The sequence below is a fragment of the Rhineura floridana genome, chromosome 7 (genome assembly GCF_030035675.1).
Source record: "Rhineura floridana isolate rRhiFlo1 chromosome 7, rRhiFlo1.hap2, whole genome shotgun sequence".
NCBI lineage: Eukaryota > Metazoa > Chordata > Lepidosauria > Squamata > Rhineuridae > Rhineura > Rhineura floridana.
Window position 1 is genome coordinate 116253926 of NC_084486.1, and position 24817 is coordinate 116278742.

The 24817-nt window shown below is 43.4% G+C and overlaps 1 long non-coding RNA gene across 1 annotated transcript; it reads left to right on the forward strand.

Annotated features, from left to right (window-relative positions):
• Positions 1-20466: 20466 nt before the first annotated feature.
• On the forward strand, positions 20467-23246 carry LOC133388509 (uncharacterized). Its single transcript, XR_009763842.1, has 3 exons — positions 20467-20666; positions 21236-21386; positions 22298-23246. It is a non-coding gene; the product is annotated as an uncharacterized LOC133388509 (long non-coding RNA).
• Positions 23247-24817: the final 1571 nt, after the last annotated feature.

Sequence of the window (24817 nt, forward strand, 5' to 3'; positions counted from 1 at the left end):
ATTGACATGTTTATCTAGAAAAAAAAATTGATGGACATATATCTCAAGGATTGGAAACTTCTCTTTGACTTTTTGTGGAATAATAAAATGATATGATGTTAATGAGATTTGAAACCAATTAAGATAACCGCTGGAGGAAGGTGATTTTATAATCTATTAAGAGACAGGCTTCTTATATATTATAGATTTATAGCTGAACTATGACAAATTGGAAGTCAATATTTTTATATATTTTCTTTTCTTTTCTTGTTGTGTTAGTTATTGATTTGTGTTTTTTCTTTTTGTATTGTTTTGGTTTTGAAAATTTGAATAAAAATTAATTGGAAAAAAAAGTGTACAGTCACATACCACATCAGAAGAGAACCAAACTGGACAACACTACAAAAGATGGAATCTTTGTTGAATATTCTACAAAACAAAAGGGATACAGAATCCTAAACAGAAAGGATTGAAATCCAAAGAGCTGTCTACTTTGATGAAGGTCAAGGTGCATTCCAAACAGAAGGGGCACAGAAGACCACAACAGTGAAGAAGATAAAGTAGAAATACCATACAGCACTACAGATTACAGTAACATGCCAGCACTGGAGGACAGTGAGGAATCAGAGCAAGAAGGGGAACCTGCACAGCCAGAACGGGCAGCAGAGAATCCTGTACCAAGATGCTCTAACTGCACCAAAAAAGGGGTACCTCCACTGAGACTGTCCTACCTTGCAAGAGCTGATGAACTTCCAGAGCCAGAGATCTGGAAAGAGTTTGGAACTGTGGTCAAGCATACAGCAATCAGGACACTCCTGAGTGTCTCTCCCAACAGGAAGATGCTAGTAGAGCATGTAGAAATAAAGGCTGCAAGAGCATGGAATGACAAACTGAACCAAATGCTCTTGAAACAAGGCTTTAAACGATGTGAAGCAGACAAATGCTTGTATAGCAGATTCAAGAACAACGAATGGACATATTTTGATTTATGTAGATGATTTACTACTGGCTTATGAGAGTCCACAAGACAAGCAAGAGTTAGTAAATAATCTAAGCAAGGAAGTTGAAGTGAAATGTCTAGGTGACATCACATACTACCTTGGCATACAAACTGAAAGAGAGGAAGATGGATCCTTTCTACTGAACCAGAAACAAAAGATTCAAGACCTACCTGAGAGTCTAGGACTGAAGGATGCACATCCAGCACCTACACCAATGGAAGTAGGATACTTGAAAACAGACCAGAACAATCAATCCTGGGAAGACAACGAAAGCTACAGACAAGCTATAGGAAAACTCCTATAGATCAGCACAATAACCAGACCAGACATGGTGGTAGCTATGGGATACCTTTGCAGAAAAACTTGCCAAACAAGAAAGACTGGGAAGCAGTCAAGAGAGTGGCAAAATATAGGAAAGGCACCGCAAACCTAAAACTAAAGCTATCAGCTACTCAAGATCCTAAACTTCTAGGAGATGCTGATGCTGACTGGGCTGGAGACACCAAAGATCGCAAGTCAACCAGTGGAAACCTTTTCTACTTTGTGCAGTCACTTATCTGCTGGACAAGTTGAAAGCAAGAGACTGTAGCACACTCATCTACAGAGGCAGAGTACATATCAGCTGATGAAGCATGCAAGGAAATGCTGTGGCTACCCAAGCTTCTAGGAAACATGGGCGTATCTGAACCAGAGCCTATCAGAATAGTTGAGGACAATCAAGCCTGCATAAGACTCGAGGAATCAGAAGGGCAAAGTTCTTGCATGAAGCACATTGATGTGAAGTTCCACTACCTAAAGGACATAAGGGAGAAAGGACTTCTAGAGATGACCTACTGTCCAACAGAAGAGATGACAGCTGATGCTTTGACCAAACCATTGGGCAAAGTCCGATGCCAGAAACGATGAGGCAAGATGCACTTTGTAGAATGAACCAAGTTCTCGTTGAGAAGGGATGTTGGAATATGTGGTTCAACTCCAACTTGTGGGTTGAGGCTGCATGGGGTTAAAAAGGGTAGCTAGGGAGGAGACCTCTTTGTTGCTAGGCTATACCTGTCCTTTCATCCTTGCCGTCTCTCCCCCTCCTGCTAGACTGATATGCAAAGGATGTTGATCCCAGTTCCTTCCCACCTTCCCAGTTCCTTCTTCTCTCTCGAAAGGGGAGCAGATATCTTTCCTTTGTCTCTCCCTCTCAACCAGCATGAGAGCTGCACTGGGACCAGTGCAGACTGCTCCAACATAGTTAATTAGCTAGATATAGAACTCTTTCCTATCAAGCATGTACTTCCAGAATAAAGTAGTTGTTTCTTATTTTACAGCTTAAAATCTCTGTCTGACTAATTTGCAGGGAAGGTAGAATCTTTAGCAAAGATTCAAACACACATAAAGGCTCACTTAGTCTCTTCATTCCCAGTTTCGCCACTCTCCGACGCTGATCCTATCAGGTTCTACATCCGGATTGCCTTGACAAGAAACTCCATTGGTTTTTACTAAGCCTTCTTCCTAATGGAGGCGATCAGCTATCTTAGCAGCCAAGCACCCCCCATTCCAAGCAAGTGTATTCCAAATACCTTCTTGGTTACACATTTCTCCATTTATTATTCCTCCCCATGCTATCCAAGAGTATTCAGAAAAATGTCTGCCTAATAGTGTTCTCTTGCCTAACAGTGTACATCCAGGAGCATAGTGGTGAATTCAGAAGTATAGGGTGCTTTCATGATAGTCACAGCCACACATACCCCACTCCCCTTATTTTTGCTACTGGGTTGAGAATGAGATCCTTGTTAATACCTTCTCCCACAACAACAGACATGCCTAGGAACCAATAAACATGAAAGGAAAGAGTGTTAGCTACTGAGAAGAGTTTCTCAGTAGCTAACTCACCTTCTTTTAGCCTTATTGCTCCAATCAGCAGGAATGAGCAAGGAAGCACGTTAGAAGACTCTACTCAGTGGCTAACACAATCCCATTTCATGTTGATTGCTTGCAGGCTGCTGGAGACATAGGGACCCTACTGGGACTCTGCTCCCTAAAAAGTAAGGGGGGTCTAAGACCCCCCCAAGACCACAGACAACAACACCCCTGTGTAGATCTATACAAGTCTATGTAGAAGTAAGCCCCATTTTTGTGGGGCTTTTCCCAGGTAAGTGTGTACAGGGTTGCAGTCTAAGAGTTCTGTGCAGCTCCAAAGCCTTCATCAGAACAGAAATCAGTCTAATAAAAGCTGTAATATTTACTTTTTCATATAAAGGATCTTAAAAAAGAAAACCCTGTCCATCTTTCCTTCCTTCCATTATGCAGGTGGTTAGAGAACAAACTAGAGGCTATAATAGTGTCACCTCCCGTTACAAACCTGGAACAGTTTGTTCCAGTGTAGTTCAATTCATAAGGAAGGGACTGCTCTGTGTATCCAGTAAATAACTGTATATTATATTTGCAGCCAAAGTATTGCTTTTATTTTTTACTTTTTGTACTGGTATTAATAAGAACAACCTTTTGCTTATGCAGGTCCATAAGGAAGGCTGCAGTGCTTAATGAATTTGACTCTTATGTAAAGTGCAAAGAACATCCTGACTTCCAAACACCTTTATTAGGACTGAAGGAGACTTTTGGCTTCATCCTGTGCATGTTTCCTGGGAAATAAGTACGGCTGAGGGCGAGTTATTCCCAAGTGTCTAAGTTTTCGGCTTTGAATTTCACCCCAGTACTCAGTCTGCATAGATCTCTTAAAACTGCAGTCCTAAGCACATTTACTTGGAAGTAAATGCCACAGAAACCTATTTAGGGTGGAGAAATCAGCTACATTGATAGAATTGGAATAAACTCTGTATGTGCTTAATATTTCTTCCTTAATTACAGAAACCCTCCAGAGCCCCCGTTTATCATCTTTTTCTAACAGTAACCATATATGTCACATATATATAACTTTGGACTCACTTTAAAGTCCTAAAAGTGGCTAGCATTTTTTTACTATCTCATTGCTAACAGTTTAGCAATTTCATTTTATTCCTGATCTGGTCGTTTTTAAAATATTTTGTTCTGGATGGTATGAGCTACAAAAGATCAAAGGTTACATGATCTGCCTGCGATTAAAAAAAATGATGGGATATCTTTCGTCGCTTTTGATGTCACTCTTCTAAATAATCGGTCAGAGAGTGAAAATGTTCTTGGGGGGAACATTGGGGGGAAGCGATGTAATGAGCATCTTTAGTAACGAGTAACAGACAACATCATGTTATTTGAACAAGGGATTCTAATTCTTTATGTATTACCTTTTCTCCCTCCCCCTGCCCCGCGCTTCAGCCTAATTCTTTATTAAGAACTACCAGGTGGCGAGAAAGAGCCAAGCACCTTCACATCTCAATTTTTCTTCTCTGACATTGGAGGGGGAGGGGAGGGGGAGAGACGGGTTCCCTATGTGTCAAGGTTGTAAATTTCCTTTATTGGTTACAGACTGAACAAAGTCCAGCCGAGCCATCATAGAAAGCTTCTGGAAGCATAATGAGTGGACAATGGGGCCCAAATGTTATAAGCCCTCCAGAGTAACCACGATGAAGTGAGCAAGTAATTACAAGCTGGATTGTTTAGGTAGCAGACATCTACGGAGTAGAAGGAAATCGCGAATTATACCGGATATGGTAAAAGGCTGTGCGTGACAGTTGTTGTTTTAAAGAAAACTTTCCCGTGCAGCCTTTAGGAACGTCTTATTGGTATCTCTCTAGGCACACTAACAAATAGGTCTGCAGCCTTTCTTTCTTGCAGATCGCCTGAGCGTTAACCAAAAAAGCAAGCTTCAACTTTTTGAAACTTTCAAAGTTGCATAGGGAAAATATGACTCAAACCTATTGTCAGAGCCCGATTTCCCAGCCAGGATTTGCAAATACTCTGAACCGAAGCACGTTGACTTTCACTGGGATGTACTTAGTCGATCCGTTTATGACGTGACTCTTGGGCACGTTGCTTGAAAAGAAGTCCCAGGGAAATCAGTGGCAGGCTTCCAAGTAATAATAGACCTAGGGAAAGGACGTCAGCGAAACCGGGTTCCAAGCAAATGTGCCTCGGGTGGCAGTTTAAATTGATTTGAAGTCAATAAACGGGTTGTGGACAACAATGTTAAACTCTTAGTTCACCTACTGAAGTTGAATTACAGAGCAAATGCAAGCATGACTATACTCCATAAGCGTGGGAGGGGGGACGGAGACTTTAAACGTATGCGGAGAGCAGGCGATCCAAAACAGGTTTCCTCGAAAGTAAGGCCCTATGAGACTGATTGCTTAGTGAAACCGCAATCCTACCTATGCACATTTACTTGGAGGTAAGCCCCACTGCTTTCAATGGTGCTGAGGTCTTAGTAGACGTGCATAGGATTGTACTGGTAGTGTATTATTATTTACGGGGACCTACACGGGAGTAAGTGTTATTGAGTTCAGAATGACTTACTTCTGAGTAAGTATTCCTGGGATCGGGCCCTTAAGAGATCCTTCATCTTCTTCTAAGCAAGACTTTCTCTAATGAATACATTTTTAAAAATGATCTGCTCTGCCTCCTTACAAGAAATAGCACATAGCCTTCGCTGGAGAGTGATCACTTTCTGGTTTCTAATCCCATTTAAAGCCCTTTTTTTCATAACTGTTCTGTACTTTCAAGGAATCTCCCCCGCACGCGTTCCTGCTTTAGAATATGTAAAGAGGGTTATTTGTGAAGGGGGGCCCCGGTGGGAGTGAGTACGTTCAACTTGGAATCTCTCTTGCTTTAATGGCAGGGTACCAAAAGGAATATCTGTCGTCACTGTCTTTGCAAAAGCCGCGTGTCTGACCTTCTCCCAGTCCATCGAGCGCGCGCACACACACCGCGAATCTCTACTGAATCGGTGCTGTGATCGGCTCCCTCGTGTGCTTCTGAGGTGGCGATCACTGACTCACCCTCCTCTACAACGTTAATTTGGCTAATGCCGATTTCCCTTTCTTTCGGAAAAGCCGTCTTCTAAAAAGGAGAATCAGACGGTAAACCACGCTCTCTTGTTCAGATTAACTACCCCGTCCTATGGATGTTTGCTCTGAAGTAAATCCCACCGGTTTACTCCTGAGAAAGCGCGCCTAGATTTGTATCAAAGCCACCTTTGTTTTTACTTTGAAGGCTTTAAACCGAGCTCAGGACCCTTTGGCTGCGCATTTACTTGGGAGCAAGTCCCTTAGGACTTGCCACTGATCCAAGCACATCTCTTCACAGAATTTACTTTTATTCATAGCAGCCTCTGCAAATCCCCCCTGCTCGTTCAAGTTGCTGGGAAAAATCCGGGATCTGCGAGCCTCTAAGCTTACTTAAAAGTAATAAAGAAAAATCAACGGCGCTTAATTGCAATTGAATGTGTTTCCCAGCGAAATGTTTTGGGCGAGCAATATCATTCTAGGCTACCATAAGTCCCTGGATTTTACGTGCCTGTGTGTCCACAGCAAATCAGCCACGCGGCAATAAGTGGAGAGAGAAACTCGTTTCCGCCTTAAGGAAACATATGGATTCTTCTGCCTTAGGTGTGACAAGGGATACTACTGCTGAACTAGACTGTACCCTTCGGAACACGTGGAGCACTGGAAGGGAGATATTCTACTTTAAAAAAATAAATAAATAAAGAACCTTAAAGTACACTCATTCGAATCAGTGGGATTTATTTCCGATTAAATGTGTTAACAGGAGGTGCTTAGCGAGCAAACACCTGAAACTCTCATTTGCAGGTACCATCAGAATGAATGGGAGATACGTAGGAGCGCTCCGGTAATTGCAAAGTGGCGTGCGTGGAAGAACTACCTTGCTGATAGATGTGAACATATTTTACAACGCGATCCACAACCCAGCCTGGTTATTTATTAGAAATTATCAGTATTGGTGTTGTTACTATATTTCTTACCTGCCCTTCATCAAAAGATCCCTAGGAGAGTTATAGCATCTAAAAACACAATGCAGTTAAAATAATTGTAGTTGGGCTGAAACCGGTGACAATTAGGATCCTAAATATATTTACTTCAAAAAAAAAAGCAGCTATTGAATTGCTTCCAATAAAACCTGTTGAGGATGAAGGGGCTGTAGAGAGAAGAAATTTGGCTAATCCTTACAGGGGAGGGGGTGTTACAGAACGTCTATGAGTATACTTTACTTCATTCATCCTCACAAGAACCCTGTGAAAGCCATCCTTAATGTGTTCACTTTCAAGACGGGGAAACTGAGAACTAGTAACCTACTCTCAGTCACAGTCATCCAAGCGAGTTCAAGGCAGAGGACGCTGCCGAATTCCACACTAGCTCATACACCCCTGAAACCAGAATGCAGCATCTAGTGCAGCGAATATTAGAAGAGTCTGAGGGGGAAATGGATTTCCATATCTTGTCTTCATCTTTGGGGAAGTGCCTCAGTTTCCACATCTGTAAAATGGGCTATTTATCACAGACGTGTATTTTGAGGATATGAGAAAGCGCTTTACATTCCGAAAGAGCTATGATGAAAAACCTCTCAATCAACGCAGCGAGCTGATGCAGATGTCTACAATGGAGAGCAGTGACTTTCTAAAGCATCCAAAATCCTCCTCGATCGAAAGGAATGCCTTTGCGAGACTAAGGAAAGGTACCTCACAACACGGGAAAGTTTTCATTGCACCTTTTTTGTCACATCATAACCTACAAGCTTCCCTCCCCTCCCAAGTCATTGACCTCCATATGGCAGTGCATCAAAGTACCCTCGTACTTGCTGAAAGACCAAAACGAATAACATTCATTGAATGGGAATCACATCACAGGTTACTACTAACTAAACAGCTGGATTTCTCCAAGAGTTGAAGGTTTTATTGGCTGGTAACAACAACAACAAAATTAAATTACGAGAGTATTCTTTTAAAGTCATCATCATAGGGATCATTCCTTGTCACCTTAACCCGAAGGCAATGAAAATGAAGGAGTTTTTGCAGTCACTACAACCTCAAACGGAAGACATCCATGACCAATCGGCGTTAACACCTACGTGCATCCCGTTTGCAACAATGCAGCCATATGTGTGCACACACACACACAGAATTATATCGAAAGGGTGGCGAGGACTGAGGGAGGGAAAGCAAAGCTACTGCTTCACTTTCCCGAGAGCTAGAACAGGGACTTGCAGAGATATCCCTGTCACCTTCCTACCAATAAGGCAGCAGCCCCAGTAAAGGACCACGCTGCCCAATGTCTCCCGACACTCCCGCGAATGAAGGCTGCAGTCCTAGGCAGCCTTACTTGGGAGTAAGCCCCACTGAACTCATTAAGGAGGAAAGGTGCTTTAGGACAGCGCTGCACAAGCAGTTGGCTTCACTAAGTTGAGGATGAAGGTGTCCAGTTGACAAAATATGAACAGGGACCCTTTTGGCTCGCTGTGTGCGTGTGTGTGGGGGGGGCATTTCTCTCGATGCCTCCAACCTTCTACCCTGGAAGAAGAGGTCTAAGACGGCAATCCAATACACGTCTACTCAGAAGTAAGGTCCACTGGGTTCAGTGCGACTTACTCCCAGGTAAGTGTGTATTGGATTACTGTCTAAAGCACCTAGGAAACCTCATCCTAGTATGCCTTTGAGAAAAGAAGCCTCATTAATGCAGAAGAGTCAAAATGCCATATATAGTGATACACAGATACCGATAGACTATTTGGGCTCGTGTGTGTATTTGTATGCACAGACACTAACTACAGCCTGATACCATTCATTTCAATGAAGCGTACTTCCTCAGAGTCTGCTCAGGCAATATAGGCCAGCGATCCTGGGAAAGCGGGCCCCATGCCCATTTGTTTGGGAGTAACTGAACTCAGGGAGAGGGACTTTCTATCGAGTGAACATGACTCAACCAGGCGGCAAATCCAAAGGCTTTTTCCAACCAATCCATCGGATCCCATTTAAGTCCTTCAATCTAACGGCATTCTAGATCACGCTGGTCCTGTGCTAGAGTATCAAACAGTTTGCTTATTTATTCCTGTCTTTCTGTAAGAATTAGCAGCATTTGTGTTTGGGTGATGTATGGCTCTGTGCTAATATTTTCTTTTCGCGCACGCTCCTGTAGGCTGCTGCGGTGGGTTTCCTGGCCCTCAGGTTTCCTTTCCTGTTGTTTGTGTTCCTGTGCTTGTGAGTGCAGGCGTGCGGGTGTGCTTTGGCCCCTATAGATTCTCTTGTATTCTACCAGTTAAACGGCCGTCTCTTTGACCAGCAACTAGCAATCATCCGACATTAATTTATACGGGCCTTTTACAAATACCTAAGCCATTTAAAATGCTGCACTGGGTTGTTGTGTGTGTGGCAGGGAACATCTATCTATTGAATAGGCGGTGTCACACGGTAGCAGGCTCCCTTGTCAAGGGTGATTGTGTTTTAGGCAAACATTTGAGCAAACATAAAGGCAAAGGTCAAGTACTGTTCAGTTGCGGGGTGTGCTTAATTCACCTAGCTAGCCAATGGGGGCAAAAGTTGCATTTTCTGCTAGTCCTGCAGACCAAAGCGCAGGAAAAGGCATTAATCCCAAAGATCATTTTCTTTCCCAATGCGCTTACATGCTGCAAGGGTTTTTTCCCCCGTGTGTGTGTGTGTGTGTGCGGGGGAGGATATGTGAATCTCTGTCCTTGCCAAATTCGGTCTGCAGGGCATTTCAAATAATCTACTTTGATGCAAAGGAGCTAGTCCGTAGGTTCAGTATAGACACCCCCCCTCCGTTTCTTTCCTTCTTCCTCAGGAAGAAAAGAAGAATTGACTCCATGCCGTCATCCCTAAAACATCAGTTCTTAGAAGAATGCCCGAGGAAGCATCCAAAAGAGTTTAGTCATCAGGGTAAAATAAAAATACAACCAATCACGTGGAACATAAACATGATGTCATAGAATATGCATGTAAGAGGGACAGAGTGTTAATACAGAAAATATTTTTAAAAAATTAAGAGAAATAATAGGAAAATGAGTCCAAGAGACAGACAGACAGAGCCTGGCTGTCTATAGGATCTTAAGAGCATTTACTCAAAAGTAAATCCAGTCCGCTCAGTTCCGTGGGGTTTATTTCCACATAAAGCGGCTCAGGACCGTCCCACAAGAATTAGTGAATCCGAAGTCCTTGTATTTAGACAGAGTCGACCATCCTAGACCAACAAGCCAGTTAAAACAAAATACCAAAGTAAGAAGCCGGTTTTATTTCACAGGCACAATCGACTTCAATTCAAACACGTCGCCTTAACTGAGTTAGGTGGATCAGGCCCATGTTTTGACGTCTAATGTGGTTTCATTTCGAGGTCATCAGAAATGGGAAAAAAATCTCTTTGCCATCCAGGGGCTGATGAGTAACAGTGCGAAAGGAATGACTGGCAAAGCAGTGTAACATATAAGCAGGGTGTTTTTTGGGTGGGGGGGATTTAACTCGCCAGAACATCCGAGAGGCTTTTCCCTTTGAATAAATAGCCCCATCGTTTGAACCAATGGCTGAGCTTCCGGGGAAAAATACCTCGCAGGCATTTAGGACTTTGAATTCGACTCTCAGAGTTGTGGACTTAAGTGGAATCAGGTGTGTGATGTTGGCAGTGTATACTGCACTGTACATTGCAATGCACACAGCACACGGAGATTTTACGAGGGAGCTGGTAGCCTAACATGCTTAAGCCCAAACAATCCGATCCTACTCATGTTTACTCAGACGTAAGTACCACTGAGCTGAACGGGACTGACTCTCATAAACCTTAAGCAAACGCTCTGGATGGCAATGGGATTTACTTTCAAGATTTGGGTATACTGTCGTATATATGCTTATCTGTGTGTCACTGTACACACCACACATATTCACACAATTTGCAAATTCCTTGTCTACATTGCGTTTGCCTCAACAACAACACACACACGTGCAAGCGATTGCTGCAATCCAATCCTAGGAAATGAGTCCAATGGATTTCAACGTGGGGCCCGAATCTATGTATGTTTTAAACGGGCAGTAAGTCCTGTTAAATCCAATAGGACTTACTTCCAAGTAAGTGTCAGTAGGACTGCAGCTACAGTTTTCCTTCCAAGTGTGTTTAGCATCGTGGCCTAAGATGCCACTCATGCATGCATGTGTGTGTATCCGATCCCTCTATGACATATTGACTATCGTATCATTCAAACATATTAAAATCCCACTTCCTAGGAACCTACTTACGTAGGATATTGGCGTATAAAGCATCTTGATTTAGCTTGAAAATAACCTCGAAGTGGAAAAAATTAACAGCAAATCAAATCCAAACAGCAAATAGAATCAAGGCAAACAGACACAAATTCTATCTCTATATGCAATGAGCTGGAAGAACATAATTAGCCTTATCACTATACACATCTAGCACAGAACATTTTTAAAAAAACCCACCACAAAACTTGACAATGCACCAAGGTAAAACAAAATGGAAGATGAAACTTACCCCATATGTCCATCAAAAATACACACCACCAACCCCCACCCCGCTTTCTTCCTTCCTCTTGCAGACACTTCCTGCTTCCTGGCCCTAGAGTCAAGACGGATTACTACAAGAGAGGAACAAAAATATCAATAAAAATGTAGAGAGACGGAGTGCGTGACTTGCTGAAAGTTTTTTTTGGGGGGGGGGATGATAATCTGAGGAGCTTCCGTCTTGAGGCAGGCTGCTGTTTTTCTGAGCAGCTCGCTAGCCAAGGCCCCGGCTTCGCCTGGCCACCTGAGTAGTTTCACAAGCTGCAAAAAGTTTGGGGAGTGAGGCGAGTCGGTGTAAAGTTGTTTCTGAATTCAGTCAGTGTTTTGCTTGCTGTTTGGTGGCGGTGGGGCTTTTTTTTACACGCACCTCTCATTTCAGTTAACTTTTTTTAAAGATGAGAAAAAGCTGAAAGCAGCTTTGGAAGGGGGGGCTGTATGTGGTGGGGGTTTTTTTCCGGGAGACTTTCCTCGTTATTCATCTGTTTAGTCTCCTCAGCCGCACAAAAGAGTATCAGCTGCGTTATGAAAAATGGCCTAAGCCTAGAGAATGTCACAGTGGTCGACTTATTATTTTAGCCTCCTTCTTAAAAAAAAAAAAAAAAACTCGGGGAAAGTTTGCTTTTGATGAATTCAATCAAAGCGGGGCTTCAGCGGAAGAGATTTTCAGAGAAAATCATACAGCATGGGGGCAAAGCTTAGAACAGCCAGATGGCCAAATAGGTAGGCTGACTCTCCCTCTTTCCAGAGCCAAGAAATAAAATTACTGGACTTCAGCTTTTTAGCTCTCTCCTCACCACCACCACATCATCTACCTTCACTACCCTCACCATGGCTTGATTCTGGGGGGGGGGGGGGGGAGTGTCGCAGAGTGCCGAAATTGGAAATGGAGAGACTGAGTGAGCCTCTATGTGTGTTTGAATCTTTGCTAAAGATTACACCTTCCCTGCAAATTAGTCAGACAGAGAGTTTAAGCTTTAAAATAAGAAATAACTACTTTATTCTGGAAATACATACTTGATAGGAAAGAGTTCTACATCTAGCTAACTGGCTAAGTTGGAGATGCAAACGCTATTTGCCCTCATGCTTGGAGGAGAGGGAGAGACAAAGAGAATATGTCTGCTCTGCCTCTCAAGAGAAAGAAGAAGGAAGGAGATGTGGTCAACATCCTATGCATATCAGTCTAGCAGGAAGGGAGAGACAGCAGGAGATCAAAGGACAGGTATTAGCCTAGCAATCAGGAGGTCTCCTCTCTAGCTACCCTTTTTAACCCCATGCAGCCTCAACCCACAAGTTGGAGTTGAACCACATATTCCAACAGGGAGTAGGGGATCTTGCTTTCAAATATTTATTTTCCCTTTGTATTAAAAAAAAAACCTGGACTTTTAAGTTATTAAATCCACTTCCGCAACTTTTCTTGGGAGACTAGGTTTACATTTTCATAGGGGTGAGGAAATAGAAAATAGGGCGAAGACTGGAAAAGTACTGGAGAGAGGACGAATCCAATAATTGTTTGAATCTCAATTTCCTTCTGGTTGGGGAGGAAGGGGTGTCGAAATTGATATGGGTTTATTAATTTTTTCTCTAGGTTCTTTGTTCCCCCTCCCTCACCCACTTGAATGACTTTTGGGGGGGGAGAGACAGACAGACAGACAGACAAGAATGGTTGGTGTTTTATTTCACGCCAAGATCCGATGCCTGCTTTTTAGGAAGTCCCACTGATTCCAAGTGGGGATTATTTCCAAGTAAATAGGTATAAGATACACCTAAATGTACTTTAAACAAGTACAAGCCCAATCCATTCCATGTTTACTTGGAAGTCAAAGTTATTTATTCCCTAATAGCTGTGCCTGGGCTTCCAGCCCTAAAGGTCAAAATTAAGAGATCTAACTTCACTTAGAGAACTGCGGGGTCATCTGACGAAGTGAATTGTGGTCCACGAAAGCTTATGCCATGATAAATTGGTCAGTCTTTAAACTGCCACAAGATTCTTTGTCACTCTTCAATTCATCTATTCCTTTTTTTTAACCCCCATGTTTACTTCTACTCCTTTCCTCCCTTTTGATTTTGTTTGGACTGTTTAACTTCTGGTCTCCTTCTATGCCGATTAAAGCGGAGGTCAGGAGAGACCCTTGGCCCCCGGAATGACTTGTCTCCAGTAAGAGAAGTGGCAATCCAAAGGAATAAAGATCCTCAGCTTCTCACCCCCGCGACGTGAGGTCTCGCCTTCTCCCTGCTATTTCATTCTTTCCCGCTCCCGAAGTCACTAATCGCCCATCGTGGAGAGGCGAGTCTTGCCGTCGCTGGGTACCGCTTTGAGTCACTTCGGAAACAAACGCCCTTCACCTTTAACCTGGTCCCCTGCGAGGGGTAGAGAGGGAGCTCAGGCCTCACTGCATCTGCCGGGCTCGGCTCAAGGGCTGTCCCTCGTTTGGGTCCCTCTGACGAGTTTCGCCCGGGGCAGCCCCCACCCCCTCCAGGTCCAGGGCTGAAGGCCGGCTTGGCCAGTTAACCTCCAACCTATGGAGAGACGAGTCGCGCACCTGCTGTCGGGGAGGAGACCTCAACGACCTGCCAAACTAGCGACCAAGGGAATGAAGGGAGCTCCTTTGCCCCCCTTTAAGTGCTGAACTGGAAAATCAAACACTGCTTTGAGGAAATCTCTAAACGCCTCCATCTCTCCCTCTCCGCCTCTCTCTCTCAGTGGCGGAAGAGAAGTAATGAACACGCCTTCCTCCGTCCCCACAAACGAGCGTGCCCCAAGTGGTTTCGTGGTTAGGGTATGGGACTAGGATGAGGGAGGCCAGAGTTCAAATCCGCGCTCGGGCATAAAGCTCCCCGGGTGGCCTTGGGCCAGTCACAAACTCTCAGCCTAGCCTACCTCATCGGGTTGTTGTGAGGACAACATGGAGAGGTGAAGAGCCACCTTGAGCTCCTTGGAGGAAAAGTGGGACATTAAATAAATAAATAAGAAAGAGCTGCCGATCGTGGATCTTGGTGCCTATTCCTTTTTCTGCCTCGTAAAAAGCGCAGCGACAGGTGTGGCAACCATTCTAAGGGACTTGAAGTTTACACTGGATTCTGTCCTTTGCTTTCTCGTGTCGCTTGGATTCTAAAGGGAAAAGAGGGAAAGAATTTCATTCATTTAAAACATATATACCACACCTTTAAAGGGATGCCCCCCCAATAGACTTTGGAGTAAGATGGGATATAGATGTTTCCCCCTCCCCAAAAGGTTTTAGTGTAAGGTGGTCTACAAGTACATGCACACACAACTCCCTTGCTTCTCTGCCTTAGTTTTCTATCAGTAAAATGGAAATGATATTAACCAATCATATAGGACTGTTGTGATGTAAGACAATAGATATAATATAACTTTAAGGCTGCAATTCTATATACACTTACTTGGGAGTTAGTCCCATTGACTCTAGATGCTTACTTCTAAGTGCACGTTTATAGGACTTGTTACACACATGCCTATTGGGAACCTGAGTGTGTATTATTTTATTGCGTTCAAACTGATGCATTAAAAAGTGTGACTCCTTTTACAGCAGTAGGCTGGTAGTATCAATCCCCCATTGCAAAATTCGTATTTAGCTCCGCAGTGTTCACAGGTTATCTCTATACCAACAAGACAGGTTTCTACTTCTTAGCTTCTTCTTTCCATATGTGAAATGGGAATAATACTGACTGTATTTCAAACCACAAACTGGTTAAGGATTGTCTTCTGCTTTGCATTTCTGAAGTGCAACATTAATAAGGAGCTGTTTTTAAACCTCGATTTCACTATAAAGAGAGAGAGATGGTAAAATGACCTTTGTACAGTACAAGCATCAAGCAAAAACTAAATCAATGAAAATTGTGGAGAATTCCTTGGACAGCTTGCAGTGCTCTTCTAAAGGATAAAATGTAGATAAACTTGCTCTTCTATTGTTTAAATAATGCCTTCTTCTTCCACCTTTACTTAGCGGCGCTCTGCAGAAGAGTTGATTTCTACCCCCTCACCCAGGATAATAATTTCACAGGTTTGTCACTACTACAGGTACTTTTATCTACTGGAGAGTCCATTTCCGGTCCTTAAGAGAGGGAGATGTTGATTATGCTTCCCCTCAGTGTAATTTGACAAAGAGGGAAACTGAGACTAGGAAATAAGATGGCAAAGCCCTTCAGGTCTATGATAGGATTCTTCCTGACTCCATAAATCCAGCCCGTGGCAATCCATGGTGGAGTTAACAAGAAATAGGACCAAAGTCCAGTATTGCCCTTTAAGACCTGGAACACACTGGTCAACCTCAGGCTTCCATTTTTCAAAGGAAAAGTTCTGGGGTCAGGCCTAGCTGGGAGACATGTACTGTGTCCTAAATCTCTCTCCTGGAGACCCTCCCCCAAGTGTTTAGGGTGGGCATAGATGCTTGGTAATAAAGGAAAGAATTCCGAACATGCTCAAATTCACGTTGCCCTTCCCTCGCATCTTCGCTATTTCTTAGCCTGTATCAGGCGGGCTACTAGAATTTAGAAAAGGGGCGGATCCCCAACTCAAATCTGGCATTGATTAGAGCTGATTCACACAATCCACTCGCTAATTCTCCCGAACCTGTGAATTATTGGTTTGTGCTGAAAATGGGAGTGATAAGGTTCAATATAAAAAGCTTTCTTTGATGACGTTTTTGAAAATTCACGTCATCGTTTGACGTCATGGTTAGCAAGGGTGAAGACGTTTGCATGAGCTCATGCTAAACTTTGCATGCCACATGTGAATGTCCGGTTCACTAAAATCTGTTCCTTCACCTGCTACTTAGTTACATGGAGAAATCCTCTTATTCCAGTCATGCATATGCGAAAGTGGAAGTGCTGAACATTATTCCTTGGGCTGTACTCTCCTTTATTCAGAAAGGAGACAAATGTAAAAGAAAACCAGTGTGGTGTAGTGGTTAGAGTACTGGACAAGGGTCTGGAAGACCAGGGTTCAAATCACCACTCAGCCATAAAACTCGGGGGATGACCTTGGGCTAGTCACACTCTCTCAGATGACCCCACCTCACAGGGTTGTTGTGAGGATAAAATGAGGAGAGGGAAAAACTCTGCACACCCCCTTAAGTTCCTTGGGAAAAGATGGGGTGTAACTGTATGTATGTATGTATGTATGTATGAATGAATGAATATATATATATATATATCACCCTGTGCACTGTAACTGTAATTTAGTTCACCATCTACTAATGCATGTATTTAAGAAGCCAGTGTGATGTAGTGGTTAAGGTGCTGCACTATGACTTGGGAAACCAGGGTTCGAATCCCACACAGCCATGAAGCTCATTGGGTGACCTTGGGACAATCGCTGCCTCTCAGCCACAGAAGGAGGCAATGGTAACCCCCCTCTGAATACCACTTACCATGAAAACCCTATTCATACGGTCGCCATAAGTCAGCATTGACTTGAAGGCAGTTCATTTCATTTTTCATACCTTAAAAACGTTCAAGTCCCACATATTTCAGTGGAAGAATTAAACAATTAAGATTAAGGCTGTGATCCTTTACTGGCTTACCTGGGAATAAGCTCCAGTGAACTCAGTGCAGCTTACTTCTAAGTAGAAACCTATAGGATTGCCCTATGGATCTCCTCCATTGAAGGCAATCAGGTTTTTAAATGTTGCGCTTTGGCTGGATCGTAGTACCCAATATATTTAAGCTGCAGTCCGACATCTACCTAGCTGGGAGTAAGCCTCAGAAATACTTACATCTGAGTAAACATATATATGATTCTGTACTGTTAAGGTATATAAAGTATACATGCTTTCAGGTATGATATACTGTACCAGGCATGATGGATATGTGTACCTCTTCATTATTTATCCGTTTGTCCATCCATGAGTACCCTGCATTTTGATTTTACATCAGTTTTCGATTTCGTTTGTTCGTGTTCTCTTGAGCGATCAGGTGTGGCCATTAGCCTGATTGCCAAGCATTTGAGTCGAAGTCGACCTCGGTCCCGGTTAAGTCACAACGGGATCAAATGACTTCATTGGAAATAAGAATGCGAGTTGGGCTGCTGGTAATCTAAAAGAATTTCACAATCTTTTGCAATCTGGATAAATGAGAGATTGTTTTGTGCCATCCCGCCGCCCGGAGCCAAAAAAAGAGAAGCTATTGTGTACAGTTTACTGTTTCTGCGCGATAGAATTAGATATTTCCATGTGTTTCGTTTTAATGTTCGAAAGAACGAAACGAAAAACAAAAAAGAAAATAAGGAACAAGTATATGTTTTTCAGCTAGTGACGTAAATGATCAGAAATGCAAAGGGTCTTATTTTAAGGACAACTAATCCAGAAGCACTAGAATTGCACTTATCCGACTTTCCAAGTTGTCCCGAAAGCGTTATGTGTCATTTAATTTCACGTTATGAGTCGTTTAATTCTATACCTGTCCTGGAATTGACGGGTACCATCACAGTACAGCAGGTCAGGATGAAAACTGGTGATTATTTGGGGCGGCATGTTGATATCAAAAGCAGAAGTAAAATTTAATCTAAGACTAACAGTGTCTCAATTAAAAATAAGTAATGGGATATAAACCTGAGGATCCTCTTATGTGAATTCTGCGTATAGTAATACCGGATAAGGCGTAGGTGAAATATTAAACTGGTCACTCAGCATCAAATCTGAGTTGGTTCTGTGTGTTGTTTGTGGCATATTAGACGCTAAATGCATTTCCCACCTTCCAGCATAGCTAATCTATAACCTTTCCGGGCATTTTCCTTTTTTTAAAAAAGGAGGAAAATGATGGGTAGTTAATAAAGTGAGTGCTAACTTATTTTACAACCTGTTGGGCATCTTTGTTCAGCAATTTGTGGAAAGAATCCGAAAGACCCAAGAAGGAGAAAATTCATTAACGCCTTATTGACTTAAATCACCTAAATAAACGATCTGAAGTCCATAGTAAGCAGTAAATTTTAGCCCGGATATCTTAATGCTGCTGAGCAAGAAAGCCAGCCATTAAGATGCATCCATAAATAATATTGAAATACTGTTTTCTGTGACGAATATATGTGTAGTTTTTGAACTGCGTTTACATTATCAAATCAACTTTCATGGACTGAAGCCCATGGAATTTTAAAACCGAACGGGAATTCTGCTAAATTAAAATGTTTGGCTTTAAATCGATTCCATTTCACTGAAATCAGTAGGACTAATGTGGCTATAATCCTACCCATATTTACTAGGGAGTGACCCCCTCCCATCGAACACGGTAGGATTTGTTTTAGAATTGCATAGAATTGGTCTGTAAAGGTGCACTCGTTTGCACAATTAGCTGAGAGTAAATCCCATTGAATTCAGAGGGGTTTACTTCCGGGTAAATATGCAGGAAGGATGGTGGGTCGAAGTACTTCCGCCAAACTTTTCTTGTTGAAGGAGCAGACATCCACAAATAAAGACATCTAGAATACAAATATGTCTTTGAGGGCGAATTTGTTCTAAGTTCTTCTTCCTCTTGAACAATAGTAATCCGCCCTTCCGCTTACAGAACACAGTGCGGTACACGATAAAACGTGGAAAAAAGAGGTCATGCCAGATCCACAATGCCCTTGAATCGATGCACTTCGACTATTTGAGGCAGAAATCCTAAGCACGCATAAATAAGCCTTTCAGGTGCTAAGTCAGAGTCTGGAGGATGGGGGGGGGGAGTTCGTTAAATAGATACAAGTTAAACTAGTGGATCTTCCTCTCAGATTTGTTTGTTAATATGAGATGATTGGACTGGCGGTCTGATCTTGTACATGAAGACCCTAAAGTTCGTTTTGTTTATTTCAGAGGAACCTATGCATTTAAAGTGTAGGCTCCTGTCTGTTTAGACACCTCTAGCTTAACTCGCTGTGAACCGAACTACCTAAGCTTGTTCTTTCACTTTGGCTTAATAAATAAGTAGCCGCTTTGAGAAGAACTGGAGTGGGTTATAAATCCTTTAAATAAACAGAATAACCATATACATCCCCGGCTCGGAAATCCTCATTCTAACCGAGAAGTATTTTGCAAAACACCAAAGATGTTACATTAATTTGCAGGAAAACGGAGATAAGAAGGAAAACTTAAACTGCAGTGCACATACTTTCCCAGTCCGCAATTCCTTAAAGGCCAAAGGATTTTATTTTATTTTTACCAGAAAGAAGTCCCCCTATCCTGACCTAAGCACTCTCTCTTGTAAGAAAGTTCGACCAGATTTGCTCCCAAGTGAGGAATGTTTACGGAGGGTTTTATAGCGAGCTTACTCCTGGGCTTCGACTGTGCACTTCGGCCTTCATAAGAGCAAGTGTCACCTTTTTAAGGACTGAGAGATCAACAGTTCAGCCTGGATCATTGGAGAAGTCGCTGCGAGCCAATGGGTGGGTTACGGTGATGTCAACAGTCGATCTCAGATTTCTTGCAATGTACTGTGCAGGGAATGCAAAATGCAAAGTTGGTAAAGCGATAGCTTTTATTGGGCTCAGCCTCTCTTGGTGTGAAAGTGTCCACGCTTTAGAGCTGTAGAAAAGGGTTAACCATAAGAAAACGAAGGCTTTCAATTGCTACCTTTCTCTCCCCCCCCCGTTTTTTCTTCGGCTAATCCCTGCTTATTATGATTATTAATTCCCCCCCATAGTAGTTCCTATACTACTCATATCTGGCATTTATACAGAGTCATCAGTGCACGTGGTGAACTACAAGGCAGCCTGAAAACGCAGGTCCCAGTCCCCAAGGAACTTACAGACTAAAGTGTTTCTTCTTTTTAATATACCCTACACCTGTAGCAGCTCCAGCCCCCTAACACTTTAGCCGTCAGTCCTGGATTTTGGAGAAAAAAGGCTATCACCCTAAACGCATTTAAGAAAAGTAAATGTCCGTGGAAATGGGAACCAGAATATGGACCAGATACTGAAACTCAAGGTAAAATCAAGACATAGCGACGTTAACTGGAAGATGGTTGGGTTTGCCAGTGTATCCAGCGGATTTAAGGCCCAAGTACCGAGGTCCATTGTACTGTGGACCGCAGCCCCAACCGGCTTTTCAAGTCAAAAAGGTGACTGACGATCACCATTTCCTTGTGTAGTTCGCAGCCGGATCCTTTCACTCAATTAGCATTACCGTGTGAAGTCTCTGGGACAGGAAGCGGAAGTGGTAGCCAGAGGCCTGCTGCTGAAGTCTTATGGTGGCTGGATAAATACACAGGAAATACATTCAGGACGTTGAGAGTTCTGCCTTGTAGGTTTGGGGTTGTTCTGCTTTTCTTTTTCTCTCAGTGTCAGTAGCTTGCAACTTTAGTGCTCTGCAGTTCACATTTCTTGCCCGAGGTCTATCACTAGCATTAATTGTCCCAATAAATTGAGATATAGTGTGCATAATGCAATGTAACAATATGGTTATATTCCATGTGTAGACTTAATTAAGCTATTTGCAGCCTGATGCTGCAAGCCAACGGGTGTGCAAGTGGATTAACAATGTACTGTTCTCCTATCCTCAGGATGGTGCATAATTACTTTACTGGCGGTACATATCAATTTTTGATGATTGCAGAACACATGCTCACTTTACCAACAAGCGCTTTAATAACTCTCCATTGTGTTTTTAAAAACCGTTGTTTGGAAATATTTGGAAGTCTCTGCAAACAATTTTATAGCTTCTTAGCGAGTACTTTAATGGCTCCAGCTTCATTCCCGATGCATATTTTATAAAGTGCAAAGGCTAACGCGCCGCCCGCCTCCCAGGCTGGGGATTTAGAGTTCCCTCCTGCCACTAACCCTTCCACCTCTATCCTCTTCACTGCCCTGCAGAGCCATTAGATCGACTCGGGCAAGCTGGGCTGATCCAGCTCTCCGATTTGGCACAAACGAAGGCCAGGCAAGAAATTGGATTCGGCTCTTCCTTCTGTCTTTGCCTCACCTCCCCCTTTCCACACCTTGAAGAGGAATGAATAACTCAGGGGTAAGAAGACAAGGAGCCCGCCTTCATCCAGAGTATCTACTGTCTCGGGTCACCTCGTTTTCCAAGGCCAATAAATAAAATAGGCGCCGATCTCCGTAGTGTGCCCGGAAGCGCAAGGGATTGTGGGTGTCCTAGCGCGGCAGGGGTCCGCTGTCCCAGACCTTGCTGATGAAATTTGCCAATTCAATTACCAAATGACATAACTCGATTAGGCCACTGCGAGGAGGAAAGTCCGACACCCCGGAGTAGAGGGCGGGTAGCAGAAGAAGCCGCCTTGCATGTCGCGACTGTTTTTGAGCAGCTGGTTGCATCTCAGAACCGCTCCATTTAGCGTTCCTAATTTGAGCTGAAATGTGCTTGCGAGGTCAAAGGTCCTGAATCAGGTCGTGTAACGAGAGGGAAAGGGCCGTAGCTCCGTGCTTTAGCACTTGCTTTGCACGCAGAAGACCCCAAGTTCAATCACCAGGAAGGGCTTGGAGGCATTCCCAGCCTGAGATCCTGGAGAGCCGCTGCCAGTCAGTGCAGACAAATACTGAGTTAAATGAACCAATGGTCTGACTCTGTATAAGGCAGCTTCCTAGGTTCCCACATGACAAGCTGTGCATCGCTGTAATATCAGCGCCATCTTGAGAGCCTGTTCCTACCAAATATCGATCCCAGGGTTATGATGCAACATACAGTTAGGGTGCCTGTATCTCACAGAACTTCATAGAATGTATGCTCTTGGGGGCAGATTTGCAGCCTTTGCCTTTGAAGCGTGGTCGGCTACGGGTCTGGTTGGGGATCCTTCCGATCAGAATCACATTTAAGCGTTCCTATGTGAATGAAGGTTGAACTCCCAGGAAGGTAAGGGCCATTCTATCGCTTTTGCTGAGCCGGCTCATTAGATTCATTGTCTTTGTGTCTTTCAGGTAATTTTGGAGGAAATCACTGTTAGCAACTGATTCAAAAGACCTGGATGAATGAGAAACTTTGATTCATTGTAACAGGACTGCAGTGATGCCATTAGGTAATTTTAGACGCTGAACTTAATGGCGCCCCTTCAGATGATAATGTGCATGACTTCGGTTACTTCAAAATGTGCTAAGCAGGCCCTGCTGCATTGGGCGGCCCTTCTGCTCATTCTGCTGAGTGAGGCCCTGGACTTTTGCCCCAAAGTCCTGCACAGACGACACCACTGCGAGGCTGGAGTTCTGAAGCACCCACATCACAAGGAGATTCAATCAGACCACGCGCTTGTCTGTGCGAGTAGGATGGGCGACGGCCCCCTATTGACCCATGTGAAATGAATCAAGAGCTGCCTGCTCCATTTACCTTTACAACGTTACAGTTCTTAAAGCAAAAATGGTGGAGTTTTGGGTTCCCCCCCCTAAAAATAGGGTTCACATCTCTTTCCCCCCCTGATTTTTTTTTAAAGAAAGCAGCTTAACATTTGCTCTTGTACCTGAAGCAGGTGATGTTTATGTAGAGACATCTGAAATGACAGCAGGAGAGGAGGGCAAATCTAATCAAGCCTAATAAACCGTGCGAGTCGGAATGTCATTAAACCTGATCAAGATGAGCCTCTGAATCGCCGAAAAAAGGTAAATGCCTTCATTAGGGTGATCTCTGAAGACTGTCGAACATTTCATTAATTTGTAATTTATGATTGTTTGACAAATATTGAAAAGTATGTAAATATGAGTGGGGTAATGTCTTTTCTGCGGGAGAGGAGGAAATGACCCAAACGGTAGATGCCTGCAAGATTACACACGAGGTCCCATCTATCTGCTCTCAAACTGTGCCTTCGCTTTTCCCCGCGACATATTGTGCGACTGACAAGTGAAATAGTGCAGATAAACCAATGGTTTAAAACGTAATAAAGACAACAGCTATTTGCATTTTTTACATTTTATTACAAAGGTAATTTACTATGACACATTTTCGGGATGTCATCTCTAGAAAACATTGCCAAGCAATTACAGAAATGTATACAACACCGAGGAACCCAGGGGAAAAAAAGTCAGATAAAGAAGAATGTTATACATCATCAGAGATTTTTCATATCATAACACTTAGATTGGGGGCGGGGGCCAAGGAAGGGGAGCAATTCAACAAGAACAGAGGCCAAATACGAATACACAGAGGGTATAATAAAGCAATTTAATGCCATGCGGAAGAACACAGAATAACATTCCAGATGGTTCAGAAGCCTATCTAGATTGCTCCAGAGAACTCTGCTCAGAGCTGGTGGCCAAGGCAGGGAGGGGGGCAATGCTCCGCCCAAGGGCTGAGTGTGACCTGTGGCCTATTTTCACGGAAGTGGTTGGGAGAGGGACACGAGGGGGGTAGAAAGAGGGTGGAAGAGGGGGAGGAAGAGAGAGAAGGGGGCAACAGAACAAGACAGGGAAAAGGGGGTGATTTGTATACTTTTGGCCTTGGCCCTGACCACTGCTAGTATGCTGGTCTTGGATTACCAGGCCTGATGTAGACAGTGTATGTAAGAACTGGAGAAGTGTGTGTGTGTGTGTGTGTGTGTGTGTGAGAGAGAGAGAGAGAGAGAGAGAGAGAGAGTGAGTGAGAGTGAGTGAGAGTGAGTGAGAGTGAGTGAGAGTGAGTGAGAGTGAGTGAGAGTGAGTGAGAGTGAGTGAGAGAGAGTGAGAGAGAGTGAGAGAGAGTGAGAGAGAGTGAGAGAGAGTGAGAGAGAGTGAGAGAGAGTGAGAGAGAGTGAGAGAGAGTGAGAGAGAGTGAGAGAGAGTGAGAGAGAGAGAGTGAGAGAGAGAGAGAGAACACCAAGCCACCAAGTTCTGACTTGACCCCTTGGATTATCTCTCACTACACAGAAAAGTGTGATTTATCAATATGGGTTCAAAGTGTTGCACTGAAGGGTCAGAGAAGGGATATATACACCCATGTTGGCCTTATGACTCAGGAACATTGAGGAGAGGTAAAGAGCACAAGAGCGCTGCTTGAGTCAAAACAAACAACGAGCTGATCTCAACAGCAACTTTTCTCCAAGAAAATGCTGCCGTATCTTTACCAGTCCAAGTTCTTCCCCTGTATCTGTGGTATTTGCCATGTGTGCACCTGCATGTGTGTGGTTACAACAAGGGTTGTTACCCTAGGATATGGTGTCTTTCGTTCTGTGAAGCCCGAGGCTGTCAATGATTATTCGGAAGCAAGTCCTACTGCGTTCAGTGAAGTTTCCTCCCAAGTAAAGGCCTGTAGAACTTCACTGGAGTTGCTAGAGTTTGCAGCTCCCGTAAGTGTGAACTGATGAAGTCTAAGGGTTCGGTGAAAGCTACCAGCGTTCTGTAGCTACCCTTCCTATTATCCATTCCCACCTCCCACTTTGCATTTCCATAATTTGCTTAGAATATATAGTGAAATATTAGCTAGCTTATAAAAAGTGGTTTTATTACAGAATTTTTCAGCTCTTTCAATTGTGCATG